This window comes from Mustela lutreola, chromosome 2 (assembly GCF_030435805.1).
Source record: "Mustela lutreola isolate mMusLut2 chromosome 2, mMusLut2.pri, whole genome shotgun sequence".
NCBI lineage: Eukaryota > Metazoa > Chordata > Mammalia > Carnivora > Mustelidae > Mustela > Mustela lutreola.
The window spans coordinates 32,582,826-32,597,505 of record NC_081291.1 but is presented as its reverse complement, the minus strand read 5'-3'; the positions used below and the strand labels follow the sequence as shown (position 1 = coordinate 32,597,505).

Genomic DNA, 14,680 nt, shown 5'->3' with positions numbered 1-14,680 from the left:
AATTGGGTAATAAAAAAAAAATGTCTGAGGAAGAATTGGATGACATTTTGGGGTCAAGTTTGATTTATAAAACACACTGGGAAGTTGATTTATAAAAAGCATGTAGGGAATTTATTCATTCAAGAAAATTTATGTGCCTACTATGACCTCATATTCCCTGAAATAAAATTATAACATGTAAGTATGTATTTTGAATTGGATGTCCTCCCTCGATGCTTATCATATATAGGTATGTATACCATGCATATGCCTTTATGAATATTCATGTGTGTATGTGTACATAACTTTGTTTTTTAAGGCAAATGGTGGTATACCATAGCTACCTCCTCTTTGTCATTCAGCAGTAGATCTTGGACAGCTTTTAATATCAGTTACATAAATATTCTTTTTTTTTAAAAAGTCTGTAAAATCCCATTATATAGCTGTACCATAATTTATTTTTACCAGATCTTCACTGATGATCATTTAGGATATTTAAAATTTCTGGTTGTTGCAAATGTTGCTTGAGTAGACATTCTTATCTGTAGATCGTCATTGCCTTTATGCATGAATATATCTGTAGGACACATTTCTAGAAGTGGGATCCCCGAATCAAAGGGAATACATGTCTCAATTACATAAATATTGTTAGAAGGAAAAAAGTTGGTTTTTGAAGAATGTAGCTATCAGCATGTATGGGGGTAGAACACTGGTTTTCAATGGCTAAGCATTTAAGTTCAACCAACTCCTTGGAATGCCAATTAAAACCTTTTTTATTGTGGTAAAGTAAACATAACCGGAATGCCATTTGTATTCATTACTCTGATTGGCCAGCCTCAAGTTTTTGCAAAACCACTAAATTGGATTTAACCTCACTGTACTGAGGTAGGAGTTATTCAGTATTTTTCTCCTGATAGAGTCTCTGTGGGAGTAAGACACGCCATCCCTACCGCAGACAAGCTGTCAACATTCAGCTCCTGCCCCTGCCTGCCGTGCGGTGCTGAATGTCGGGTGTGTCCTAGTGAGAGTTCGTGCTCTGCAGCAAGGTTGGGTGGAAGGAGGCAGGGGGCTGGGTGTTGGCGATTTTGAAGCTGCGCTGATTGCTCTCATCTCTGGGTCTTGATGTGCATATCTGTAAAAATCAAGGGATTGAGTAAATAAGCAAATAAAACCCCTTTCACTCATTTTTCCCATCACACCCTCCAGAACTGTTTCTGGAATTAAACCTTGAACCCGGTTTGAAAAGCACAGGTTAAATGTGCCTGAAAGCAGTTTCTTCTGTCTCCACCATATGCCTGCTCTACTCCCGACGTCTGTTCCTTCTTGTCTTAGCAGCTGCCCTTGCCCCCAGCAGCTTTCCCCATTTCCACCTTTTCACCCCACTAATCGATTTTCCGTGCAGCACGCAGATACAAAGCAGTGGTTCTTATGAAATATTGAGCAGATACAAACATACTGATAAAATATGTATAAGGCATAAACAGTAGCAACACAATGATTGCCTGTGAGCCTACCACCTGGCTTTAGGAGAAAGAACCTTATTGTCTTTTCTGATTCCATTTTCTCCCTGCCCCCTCCCCTCCACCCCCCACTGTCAGGCCTTTCCACCCAGAGGTAACCATTCTCCTGAATTAGGAGTTTATCATCTCCTTGCTTTGTGTACAAGTTTTGCTCCAAGTGTGTTTCCTTGACAGTCTTTTGTTTGCTTTTCCCATTGTCCTTTGGGATAAACAGGCAAGAGCTTCTGTGATGCAGGTACCCAGGAGTGGCCTTGCAGGAGCATGGGTCTGTGTTGGGGAAACTTACCTAGATAATGACCTGTGGTTTCCCAAGGATGTTTGTTTTGGTTTCTGCTCCCATCAGTGGGTAGGGTTCTTCTTATCTTCCTCCTTCCCATGCTTGGTTGGTCAGCTCTCCCCTCATCCTTGTACATGCGGCTTCCTCTGCATGGAAGGGGCATTCCTGTTTCTCCCAGCCCTGGGCGCTCCTTCACAGAGCCTCTAGCTCTCAGTATAATAAATCGTCACCTTCTCAGAACACTGCTCCCACCATATGCCCCCTGGTCCCAAGCTTGTAAGCTCTGGGAAGGCAGGACCCATATGTGCTGGTTCATCATTGCAGCCCTGGGGGCCCAGCCCAGTGCCAGGGGGAAGGTGCTCAGTACGTAGTCGGTATCATGAGTAAGTGACTGAGTGAGTCCGGTCCTTGCCAGCCTATGGTCCCCTGGTCCAGTGACATGAAATAAGGATATGAGAAAGTTAAACGGAACCTGCTTCATGTTTGCCTCTGGCTTCAAGGCAGTTTGGTGATGGAGATGGTAACCGAAGACCTGGATGGTGTGTCAATTACGTGCTGCTTGGGTAGAGAAGAACGTTTTGGACACCAGATACCAAAAACGAGGTCCCTTTGAAATAATTGAGTAACCAGAGCATAAAGAAGTGGAGGTTTTATGGTTGCTAACCTTCAAAAGAAGAAAGGTGAGCAGCGGTGCTCTTGGGGTACAGAATGAACCTATATTCCAGCCAGCATTATGTGAACCAGGAAAAAAACAAAACAAAACAAAACAAAACAAAAAACCAACCCCCCAAACGGACAATGATCCTAGATGAGAGGCCTGGGCACGTTTTACTCAAGAGCCCAGATTCCCACTGTGGACGGCCTACCTGTTGCTGTTGGTTTTTCTGCCTTGCATGCACAGCAGTGGGATTTTTTCAGTCCTTCGTGGTAGCACGTTGCCTTGGAGGGAAGCGTGTTGGAAGCTGAGCCCCACAGCTGCAGGCCGGATAGACTGGGAGGGCGGGCATCCGTCCGTTGTTGCAAATTAAGCAAGTGGCTGGACTGACATCCATAAAGAATGAGATCCCTGACACACGATCACTCAGCCAGCAAAGCCCTTTCTCCTGCATAGTCCTGTGAAATTGAAATGGGAGGAAGTAAAGGTGCCCAGCATTCCTGAGAAGTCCCAGCTGCAGAGGTGCCCCCGCCCTGGGAGGGGGAGGGGTGCTAATAGGCCCAACTGGAATCTCAGTTTGCTCATCTACCTGCTCTGTCAACCCCAGCACGTTACTTACTTCTCTGTGCCTCGGTTTCCTCATCTGTAACATAGGAATATGAATATTCCTTAACAGGTTTCCAGCACAGAACAAGTGATAGAAGGAAGGCAAACCATTTGGGATAATGACTGACACCTAGGACGTTTCTGGATTTCTTTCTTTCTTTCTTTTTTAATATATTTTTTAAAGATCTTATGTATTTATTTGTCAGAGAGAGAGAGCGAGCGAGCGAGTGTAGGCAGGCAGAGTGGCAGCAGAGGCAGAGGGAGAAGCAGGCTTCCCGCCGAGCAAGGAGCCCGATGTGGGACTCGATCCAAGGATGCTGGGCTCATGACCTGAGCTGAAGGCAGCCGCTTAACCAACTGAGCCACCCAGCAATCCAGGCGTCCCTGGATTTCTTTCTTTTAAAGAATTATCTTTCTCTCTCTCTCTGCCTGTCTCTCTGCTTACTTGTGATCTCGGTCTGTCAAATAAATAAAATCTTAAAAAAAAAAAAAAAAAGAATTATCTTTATTTTATCCACAAGGGGCCAGGGGCAATGCAAAGGAGGTTGACTTCTTGGGGTATGTATTGGAAAGTGGCCGGAGCCCAGATCTGGAACTGTTCGCCAGTGTTCTCTGCACGCACTCCTTTCTACTCGGGCGAGTAGCTCGAATAACTTAAACCTCCCTTGATTAAACTGTTGCTAGGAAGGGGCTGCTCTTACTTTTTAAAACATTTCCCAGGTCTTTTTTGCTTTAGCGTGTTTCTTAATGGCTTATGACTTAAACTGGGAGGATTAAAACTGAGGGAATGGCAGTGGGCTCCAGGTACAGAGGATGCTGAAGACTGGTTAAAAATGAGTCAAGAAGTGAACAGAGGGCTAAGGAGAGCTTTCGGAGTCTCAGCCTCCACACCGCACACCTGTCTGTGGCCCTGGCTTGCGCCCTGACGTGGGAGGCCCGCTGCACATCTGTGAGCAAGAGGAAGTTGGTTGGTTTGTTTGTTTTTGTGAAAAATCAGCTCAGTGTGAAAAGAATAAGCAGGCTGACTTGTGATAACTAGTCACCCACCTTAGTAGAAAAATCCCCTTCTAATGGTGCTTACTTTCCAACGGCCACCAGATCCCCCCATTTCAGCTCTGGTCTTATCCCAACATCCTTCGAGAACACTGTTTCTTAACCTGGCTGCCCCTGATGAAAAGTCAGAGCACCCCTGCACGTGGGTGGAGACGGTTTTACATCTTTGTTTCTACTAACCCCTACTTGAACTTCGGGCGTTTCCCTCAATTATGCAGGCGACAAGCTAGGGTAATAACACGAGCAGTACCTCTGACTCTGTCCCCAATAAATATTCCAGATGTCTTCATGTCCCATAGTGGGACATGGACGTTATCTGGAAATATCATTTACTTAGAAAATTAGGCTGCTTAGGAATTATGGTATTACCAAACTTGGTGCTGGATCTCCATGTATCATATGCTAATAAGTACTTTATCACCACATATACTAAATCATGTAAATTATAACTTGCATATAAAACTTGCTAACAGGAGCACCTGGGTGGCTCAATCAGTTAAGCATCTGACTCTTGATTTCAGCTCAGGTCTTGATCTCCTGGCCTGCTCTCTCTCACTCTCTCTCAATCTAAAAAAACCAAAATACCTTAGTAACACATAACTTATATGTATGTCTATATTAATAGACAATATATACTCTATGCATATAGGATACACTAAGTTATGTAGTATATATACCATATATACTAACATAAAAGGACATACATTGCTACATCAAATTGAAAATTTTAATATCTATGTATTTGACTGGTTTCCCTTATAATCGGATATATTTTATTTTACTCCCTTTGGGTAGGGGTTCCTGGACTTCACTAGATGCCCCAAAGGAGAGTAAGGCCCAGAAAGATGAAGAATTCTGACACTGTTTGGAGAGAGGAGATGAAGAGAGAGAGGGATGCCCTCCCATATTTTGTTATCTCTCTTTAGAAGCCGGTGAACACAGTAGAATTGTGAGTTTGGGGGTTTAAGTGTGGCTTTTCAGAACCACGCCATTGAGTGGTCTTTGTGTTTTTTTTTTTTTTTTTTAAGATTTTATTTATTTATTCGACAGACAGAGATCACAAGTAGGCAGAGAAGCAGGCAGAGAGAGAGGAGGAAGCAGGCTCCCTCCTGATTCCAGGACCCCGGGATCATGACCTGAGCCGAAGGCAGAGGCCTTAACCCACAGAGCCGCCGAGGTGCCCTGAGTGGTCTTTGTTTTTAAATCAGATGTTGCTTTTCACAGTGAGAAGCCTTTGGTTCTGCAGAGACTCGTCTCCTCACTTCAGTGTTTTATGAAGCATCTTTTTCTCAGATTGGCTTAGGACTGAGTCAAAAGCAGACTCTGGGGAGGGGAGTGGGAGCTTCCATGTGTCTCTGCCTCTCCCCCTGCTCACTGAAAAACCCACTGCACACACACAGTGTGCCCTTTGGCTGCCCTCCTTCGATGGCATGATGAGCCCTTCTCTCCAGCCCTTGTCCTGAGCAGCATTTGAGAGGTGAGAAGGCCACCTTCTCCAGGATGTCTCCAGGCGCCACCATGAGCACCTCAGGGTACTGCCCTGTGTCAGTGATCCGTTCACTTGCAAGGAACTGGGCCTGACACCTCCCTCTGTTTCACACAAGAAGCACTGCTCAGAACACAGTTTCCCAAAGCCAGCCACTCCCACCCAGGCGCCCTCTGTGGCCTCCAGCCAGATCTAGGTGGCGTCCTGATGCCTGAGAAGTAATTTCAAGTGGCGGTTCTGCTCAGGAGGCCTGGCTCTGGGCTCAGACTGCCTTGGTTCCCACCCCAGCTCCACCAGGAATGACTGTGTGTCTTTAGGCAAGTTAGTTAACCTCTCTGGGCCTTAGTGTCCATTCACCCATCCCTGAACTCAGGGTTGGAAGAGTACTTATCTTACGGGATTGTGAGGAGAATTAAGTAAATTAATGTGTGTGAGGTCCAGAGAGTAGTGCGTGACTCCTAAGAAGCACCCCGTTAAGAATTGGCTGTTGAAATGAGTGATTGTTGACTTTTAATTTTGTTACCATCAGCTTATAAAAGTCAAAATGAATATCATTTAGAAAGGGAATTAGATAACAGGGAGGGGGAGAAAAAAAAAAACAACACAAGTGTGAAAACAGGGAGGACCGTGGTCTCTGTGAACGGCCTGAACTCCAGGGGCAGGGAGTGGGAATTCCTGAGGCAGACAGAAAGCTTGGGCATGGGTGGGGAGGCTGGTCCCTCACCACAAGGAAGGTTGAGGGCAGGACCACAGTGGTCAAACTGTGTAGAGGATCCAGATCTGAGGCAGGGGAAGGTTAAGCTGGGTTAGGAATATGAGAGAAGAGTCAGAGACGCTGGATGACACAGGGTTTAAGGCTGGTGGGCACGCCAGGCCGAGGGATGGGGGGAAGAGCCAAGCCGGGACAGAGAGAGGCCCGCTGGAGCCTGAGAAGGAGCTCCAAGAATGGAAGCTGGGGCGGGGTGGGGAGGAACGGGGGGCGGTTAGTGGGGAGGCCGGAGGAGGCATGGGGGGTGCTGAGAAGGAAGTGGGGGTTAATGGTTTAAGGCATGGAATTTAGATGGAGGTATGGGTACCCAAAGGTATGTAATGACTTTTCCAAGGGATTTGCTTATGTGGAAATTGTTTTTTTGTGTTCTTCTTTTTTCTTTTTAAGATTTGGTTATTTATTTGAGAGAGCTTGAGAGACAGAGAGAGAGCAGAATAAGAGAGCACTAGCAGGAGTGGAGGGGCAGAAGGAAGAGATGCAGACTCCCCACTGAGATAGGAGGCGGATATGAAACTCCATCCTAGGACCCTGGGATCAGGACCTGAGCCAAAGGTAGACGGCTTAACCTATTGCGCCACCCAGGTGTCCCGGAAGTTGGATTTTTTTGTTTGTTTGTTTTGTTTTGTTTTTTAAAGGTTTTATTTATTTGACACAGAGATAGAGAGTAGAGGTGGCAGAGCAGCAGGAAGAGGGAGAGGGAGAAGCAGACTCCCTGATAAGCAGGCAGCCTGATGCAGGGCTTGAGTCCAGTACCCTGGGATCATGACCTGAGTCGAAGGCAGACACTTAACTGACTGAGCCACCCAGGCGCCCCCAGAAGTTGTTTTTTTGAACGCTTTTTATTTCAGTATTATATGTAGAGATAAAAGTGTCTAAATCAGGGGCACCTGGGTGGCTCAGTGGGTTAAAGCCTCTGCCTTTGGCTCAGGTCATGATCCCAGGGTGCTGGCATCGAGCTCCACGTCAAGCTCTCTGCTCAGCAAGGGAGCCTGACTCTCCCTCTCCCTCTGCCTGCTCCTCTGCCTGCTTGTGATCTCTGTCCAATAAATAAGTAAAATCTTTAGAAAAAAAAAAAAGTGTCCAAATCAAACCTGCAAAATTTCCCCAAATTACACACTCAGGACCTAGATCAAGAAACCACATGACCCGCCTTTCCACTCTCAGTGCTCCCACCAGTGGTATGTGCACTGTGCTGTGGGGAGATGTGCGGAAGAGTAAATGGGAGAGGCATAGTCACCCCCGTGGGGACTTCCCCTTCCTGCCGGTGTCCGTGAGGTTTAGGTGTACATCCTGTAACAAGGGGGTTTCATAGATTATCTTTCCTCAGTTATGGTTGACAATAAATGGGAACGGTTGACCACTTCTCTGCCCAATGTTTCCCCTTGGGGCAAAGATACAAAATGCAAATCAGGAACCAAATACAAAGGGAAGGAAATCAGTGTGTGTTGGGTCCCTGTTTGTGGCAGCTGCTGGGCCAGGGGCTTTATGTATTCTGTCCTTCAGGCCTCACGATAACCTCACAAGGTCAGTGTCCATTTTACAGAGGGTAAAACTGAGTCTCAGGGCTTAGCTCTTGGCTTTGCTCTTGCTGCTGGTAAATGTCAGAATCCGCATCCCAGCCCAGGTCTGTCTGGTCTGAAAAGCCCGGCTACATGGCTCAACTTTGCTCATCTTCACAGCTTCTGATGCACAGGAGAATTCTATGAGACCTACAGAGTTTTGCGAGGATTAAAAGATAATATCCCAATAAACTTAGGAAGGGGCCTGACACATATTAAGTTGCCCCATAAATACTAATTACTTCATCTGACAAAGAGGTGTTTAATAAACGTTAACTTGTGTTATTGTTTTTAAGCCTCTAGGCCGAGAACTATTTGTTCAGACTCCTTATTGAGTGTGTCTTTAATGTTATCTGGTAATGGCTACTCCTTGGAGCTAAAAGATCTAATGGCACCGAGTAAGCTTTTTTAATGATGATGCCTAATAAAAATAGAACCTCTCTTTATCCACTGATTCTTTCATGGTCCCGTTAATTCACTTGATTTTTGTTTTCTGCCACGGCAGATAGAGAATCTGTGAATAGAGACCTGCATATTTTGTTTCTTAAAGATTGATTTTTTTTTTTTTTTTTGCCCTGGTATTCACACTTGTCCTAGCTACTTAAAATTGAAAGGAAAGGAAGAAATGGCATTTGAGAAAGTCATTTTAACATCATCCACTTAAAAAGAAAAGGCAAAACTCTCTGTAAGACATCTAATTTAGAGTATTATGAAAGATTATCTCTGAAAAATGATATGTGTTCATCCAAAAAATTTAAAGCCTTATTACTTTCACTTGAACTGAAATATCAGCAGTGATTTTTAATTAGATTTTTTTTTTTTTTTAACTTGCGAAGTTCCCAGGCTAGAATGGAAAAGGTCAAGATAGGTTCTGAAGAAGAAAGATCTCATTTTTATTCTTTGTATTGTATAATCATACTCTTTTTTAATGCTTTTATTTTTCCTTCTCAGTAGGTGATATTCTAAAAATAATCTTGTGTTGGCTTGTAAGCTTCTTCAGTTTGGCCTAGGATGAATTTTTTTTTTTTTTTTTTTGAGACATTATCACGCATTTGGTTTCCAGTGATAATCTATGTGAACTTAGAAGAATTCCCCTAGCAAAATCTTGTGAGGTCAGCCAGGGCCGATGTTTAACATTTTGGCAACTTATCTCCTTGTTTGTTTAGCATTTCTTAGCCTTTGAAGCTTCCCATAAATAGTCATGAAGTTATCACAGGGAAAATCAGTGAAGATGAATTGATGTTATTCCCAAAGGCAGGTCGAGTGCCAGAAGCTGGCTGGTGTGTCAGAATGGTGGCGGTGGGAGCCACGTTGCCTGCGCTGTGGAAAGCCCCTCTTTGTGGCATAATAAAGTCTGTGCTTCTCCTACTGCCCAACGCTGTTGGATCTTTGATAAGCTTTTTGAAGTTTTATTTCATCCTGGTAGACTGCAGTATGAATTAGGCAACAAACAATGAAAACTGTATCTCCATGCTACTGAGTTAATTTACCAGTGGCCCGGAGTGCTTTTGTGGAGTGGGGGTAGGCAGAGGGGCAAACACCTCCAAGGGACAGCCCATAACATAGGTGCACACCTCAGTGCCAATGTCAGTTACCTAAGGAATTCACAGGAGAGAAGTCTATCAGACTCTGTGGACTGGAACATTGTCCTAATGAATGACCTGCTTTGCTCTGACCTTAGAGGCCGAATGTTGGATGCTCTTCAGGGAAAGTCCTCCCCAATGCCCCACATCAGCTTTAGAAAATGGTGATCCTGTTGGTGGATGATAATGCATTATAAAGGACTTTGTGGGTTCTGCCCTTTCCCCTGACCCTTGACTGTTCTTATAACTGGGACCAAGACAAAGCGGGCTTGAATCTGTGAGCCATTTTAGAACTCAATTCCTTTTTTTCTTTTCTTTTCTTTTTCTTTCTTTCTTTTAAAGATTTTACTTATTTATCTGACAGACAGAGATCACAAGTAGGCAGAGAGGCAGACAGAGAGAGAGGGGGAAGCAGGCTTCCCGCTGAGCAGACAGCCCAACTCGAGGCTCAATCCCAGGACTCTGGGACCATGACCCGAGCCAAAGGCAGAGGCCTTAACCCACTGAGCCACCCAGGCGCCCCCAGAACTCAATTTCTTAATACTCAGTGGCTGACTTGAAATTGAGGGATTGGACGAAAAGAAAGATTTCTGCATTCTGGGTGATGTGGAATATCCCAAACAGGTCAGGCAACATTCCCTGAACTGGGAACAGGTGGAGAACACATTTGGGGAGAAGAGGAAGAGCTTCGGTTTGGATAAGATAAGGTTGAGTGGCTTGTGGGACATTCTGATGGAGAAGTTCTAGAGGTTTATCTTAGAGACAGGCTTGGTATGTGTCACAGGCTTGGTATATGCTTAGGGCTTGAGGTGAAGAAATAGTCATTAGTGTTTAGGTCATTGCTGGGAGTTAGTTGAAGACATCGGAACAATTTGACCAGGAGAAGGTAGAGACACTCTACCATAAAAGGTGTGATTATTGGTGGAGAATTGCACAGACCCCCCTCCTCCCCGAGACAGAAGCTGGTTTAAATGAATTAGGAATTTTATTTTTATTATGTAATGAGAAATAGTGACTTTGGGCATACAGGGGTGGTGTGCCAGCTTAGCTGTCATCTGAGACACATGCTTCTCTCTTTTCAGCTCATCCCTTGTTAGCATGTGCTCTGTCCTCAAGAGAGGGAGATGGCTTTTCTTGCCCGCCTCCCTCTTCTGCCACCCTACACAAGCACTATATTTGAGGTGCGAAGAAAGGGGAAGGGAGAGGAAGAAGCACTGTTGCAACTGAATCATCTTCTTTCCCAGAAGATTCATCCATGACATCAATGCATATCTTATTGGCCAAAGCATGGTCACATGGCCATCGCTACCTGCATGGGAAGTTAGGAAGTAGAGTTGGTTTATTGCCACCCTGAGTATAACATTGCAGTCCTGGTAGCTAGGCACTGGGCCAAAGGGATGTCTAAACAAATGAAGTAAACATTTGGCAAATATTTACTGAATGCTGACTGTATGCAAAAATCTCGAAGCGTCCTTCCTCAAGGTGGCTTTCCTGTCTTGATTGTACAGTCTTCTAACAATTAGATCATGGCCTGTCCTGAGTAAACTGTGGAGTAGGTACTGCGGGCCAAGGACTGATCTAAGAGCTTGACTTCCATTCTTTCATTTGATCGTCATCTACCGCCCTCTGGGACTGGCACTGTTACATCTGTTTTGCAGATAGCAGAACTGAGGCATAGAGAGGTTAAGTCTCTTACCTGCTGTCACATAGCAAGTGATATGATTTTCAGTGCTTTCCACATTTTTGACCCCATGTATGCAACCCAAAGACCTACCTTCTGCTACATCCCTTGCTTTTTCATATCCAGTTCTTTTATACTAGTTCATTTCCCCAGTTAACACAATTCCTCCCTACGTAAAGGCTAAGTGCTACTTCCTTTTTAAAAATTCACCTAGAATTTACATTTCTTAAGACAGCGTGCAGTTGAACAGACCCATTTTGTTTGAGATATGGTGGATTCAAAGGAATGCGGCTCCAGGAGTGGGCTTTTCACCTGCACCAAAGGGGGAAACATTTGGGGGATGTGGGCAGAGGATTGCAGTGGAGAAAAACCTGACCCCAGTGGCAAGATGGTGGCAGGTGAGTTCCCACTGGACCACTTCATCCTTGTGGAAAAGACAGAATGAGAGATGGAAATACTTGAGAAAAATGTGGACATTTTGCCTTCCATTCTCCTCATGTTGCCTAGCCCTGGTGTGAACAGGAGAAGGAGAACATGACTCTCTTGCTTCTTGTTGGTTTCGGCTTCTGAATCTCTGTGGTCGTGTGGGCTTCTTGCCATGCTGGATGAGATGCTAGTATTTAAAGGTAAACATTCTTCTAATGCATTGATGAAAGCTGGTGACTTTGTCTAGTTTTCAGCTTGAGACAGGAGCAGTGTCTGTCTCAACATGGGCAGAAAGCTGCCTGGAATAGACCAGGAGAGAGGGCTATTGTTCTCCAAGATGGCTCCTTTATCAAGTGTGTTATGAAGAATAATTTACCTCTATATCAGATTTCTTATTCTGATGCTGTCAACACGTGGATTGGATAACTCATGGTTATGGGGGGTTGTCTTGTCTATTGTAGGACATTTAGCAGCATCCCTGATTTTGATGCACTGGTTGCCAGTTGTGGCAATCCAAAATGTCTTTAGCTGTCACACATGTCACTACATGTTCCCCATGTTACGACTATCCCCAGTCCAGAGCCATTGCTCTACTTCAGTTGACCTTGTGTGCTAAATTCAAAACCCTAGCTGGACCTACTGTGTAACTCCACTCCATATTTTTTTTTCTAGCTATATTGAGATAAAATTCACACATAACATTTTCAGCCCATATTTGTAAGACTCCTATAAAGCTGTCACATACGAGATGTTTGTGGCTTAGGGAAATACCATGCCACGACATCGGACAGAGACAAAACTCTACTTGTAACATACCATGGAACTATTTATCCAATAAATATCTACTGAGTGCCAGTCGTATGCAAGGCACTGAACTATAATGCCTGTGTACCGCAGGATAAACTAGAGATACCTTTTGTGCCCTCATAGAGCTTCTACTCTACCTCTTTGTGCTCCTGAATCCTGAAACATCAAATTATAGATTTGATTAAATTGCAACAAATGCTCCACAGGGAAGGATAAGATGACCTGACCAGTCTGAATAAACCAGAGAAGGTGATGTTTAATCATTTAATCTAAAAGATGAACAGGTGAAATGGGGGAGAGGGAGAAAAAGCCTCCTCGGCAGAGGAAATGGCATGTGCAAAGGCCCTGAGGCAGGGAGGAACATAACATATTTGATGTATAAAAACCAGGGCAGCTGATCTGCAGAAAATAAGGCAGAGGGTAAGAAAGGTGAGATGGAAGAAGACTGGTCTCATATCATCTCAGGAAGTTAAGACTTTATCTTAAGGATGGTAGGAGGCCATTGATTTTACACGGGGGGAGTTATACGTTTCACTTGGTGCTTTAAAAGATAAATCTGTCTCTGTCCAGAAAGCACAGGTTTCTCTCCAGACCTCGAGGGATTGATCTCGTCCCATGCCGGCTGACCCTGATGGCAGTCTTTTGAGGTTACCGCGGCCATTGGTGCCTCTGCCCATCCTCCAACCACCCTAGTTTGGAACCTTTTAAAACTTTAAATAAAAGAAGCAATTTCTGTCCATGTTCTCCCTTTGTTCTCCTTCTTTAAACAGTGATTGAAGCTGGGCTCAGATATCTGAAAACCCCAGAGAAGAAAATGATTTCCATAGCAGCCGTAACCATGGGAAACCTTCAAAATAGCTCCCATTCCTATATTCCGCTCTGCTCTATTGGTTGGCTAGAAATGAGGGCTCACATTTTGGTGTTCTTCTTCTTGTCAAAATCCATGTAGATGAGAGTTGTCTTTTCATTTCCACATATATCTTATCATAGCTTGAGAATCAAAGGATGGCATATTTGGGGTGAGGAAGAAAAGATGAAGCCACTAGGGTACCTTCATTTGTTCATAAGCTGAGTCGCTGAAGTCGAAGGTTGATTTAGAAGACAAGATCTCAGGTTGCTTTTCCTGTTGCTTGTGTTCCCCCACCCCCCCAAGATGTATGTTAGGACCAAGGCCATCTTCTTTGAGAGGTATCAGGAGAAAACAATTTTTTTTTTTTCCTTTTTGAGAAATTGAAAGTGCTTTTCATCAGTTTCCCTTCCATTTTGCTCTCCCAGTCTCTTGGTAATGAGTCATCTCTTTGTCCCTTCAGAGATGCTCAAAATTCTTCCAGAAACACGTGATTCCCCTTTGGAGGGTTTCTGTCATAAAAATCAGGACACTTTTTGGTGGGAGGGGAGGGGGAGCTGAAACTCCGGTCCAGTGCCCCTTTCTGGGGTGGGTACAGGGCAGAAACGGGCTGATCAGTGTTGCTCCTGATGAACAGAATGTAATGAAACGCAGGCATGACAATACAATGAATCAGAAGTTACTGCTGGAGAAATTAATAAGGAGACTGGAACATATGAGTGTAGTGTTTGCTTTTGGAATTTAGCCAGGCCTCTGGGAGAGGCTCAGGAGGAAAGCCGAGAAAGGAAATACAAAGTTCAGGCAAGTCCGTTATGTGCATTCTCCTTTCCAAAATGTTTGAAAACCATGTCGAGAAATGCATTGCCTAAGCTAAAGCAGCTGCCGGCAACTTTAATGTTCCTAGCTTTCCTGGGTCACCAGATAACGGGGTAACTTCTCCAAGATCTCCCTGTGTACGATTGAACACTGGGGTGGGTGGGGGTGGGGAGACTTCCTTTAGGCCACATCCTTATCCTAACAGGACGACATCCTTTTACCTCCGGAACTCGCTGGATAAAAAGGAGTGACGACGGTGGTGGCATTGGGCTTACTGCCCGTTGTCCTTTGAGGTTTATGTTTTCAAACAAGGCATCGAGGACCGGACAGGCGGTCAGCCGGAAACGTGACGCAGGAATTGAAGAGATTTACCCTGGTTCCAGAGTTTGGCCTGGCCTTCCAGAGGTCATTCATGCGCCTGATGAGAGAGTTTGCCTGTAAAAATTGAATAAGATGACCCACACAGCTAGCCTACCCTGCACTCCACAAATGTCCGTTCCTGTCTCTTATTAAACTTTTATAAGGGCAATCTTAAGAGATGACAATCTGTCTGATGGAAGCTTGTCGGGATGGGCATGTTGAGAATTCTTCCACAACTACGGTTGTCCCTGAGATG

The 14,680-nt window shown here is 44.7% G+C and overlaps 1 protein-coding gene and 1 long non-coding RNA gene across 3 annotated transcripts in view; one reads left to right on the top strand and one right to left on the bottom strand.

The window, feature by feature from the left end:
• Positions 1 to 14,680, top strand: part of PRICKLE2 (prickle planar cell polarity protein 2) — a 318,161-nt gene that overhangs the window by 17,563 nt on the left and 285,918 nt on the right. The gene's annotated exons all lie outside the window — the stretch shown is intronic.
• Positions 144 to 2,861, bottom strand: LOC131824099 (uncharacterized). Its single transcript, XR_009350745.1, has 3 exons — positions 2,643 to 2,861; positions 1,786 to 1,922; positions 144 to 1,111 (listed from the first exon to the last, which is right to left on the bottom strand). It is a non-coding gene; the product is annotated as an uncharacterized LOC131824099 (long non-coding RNA).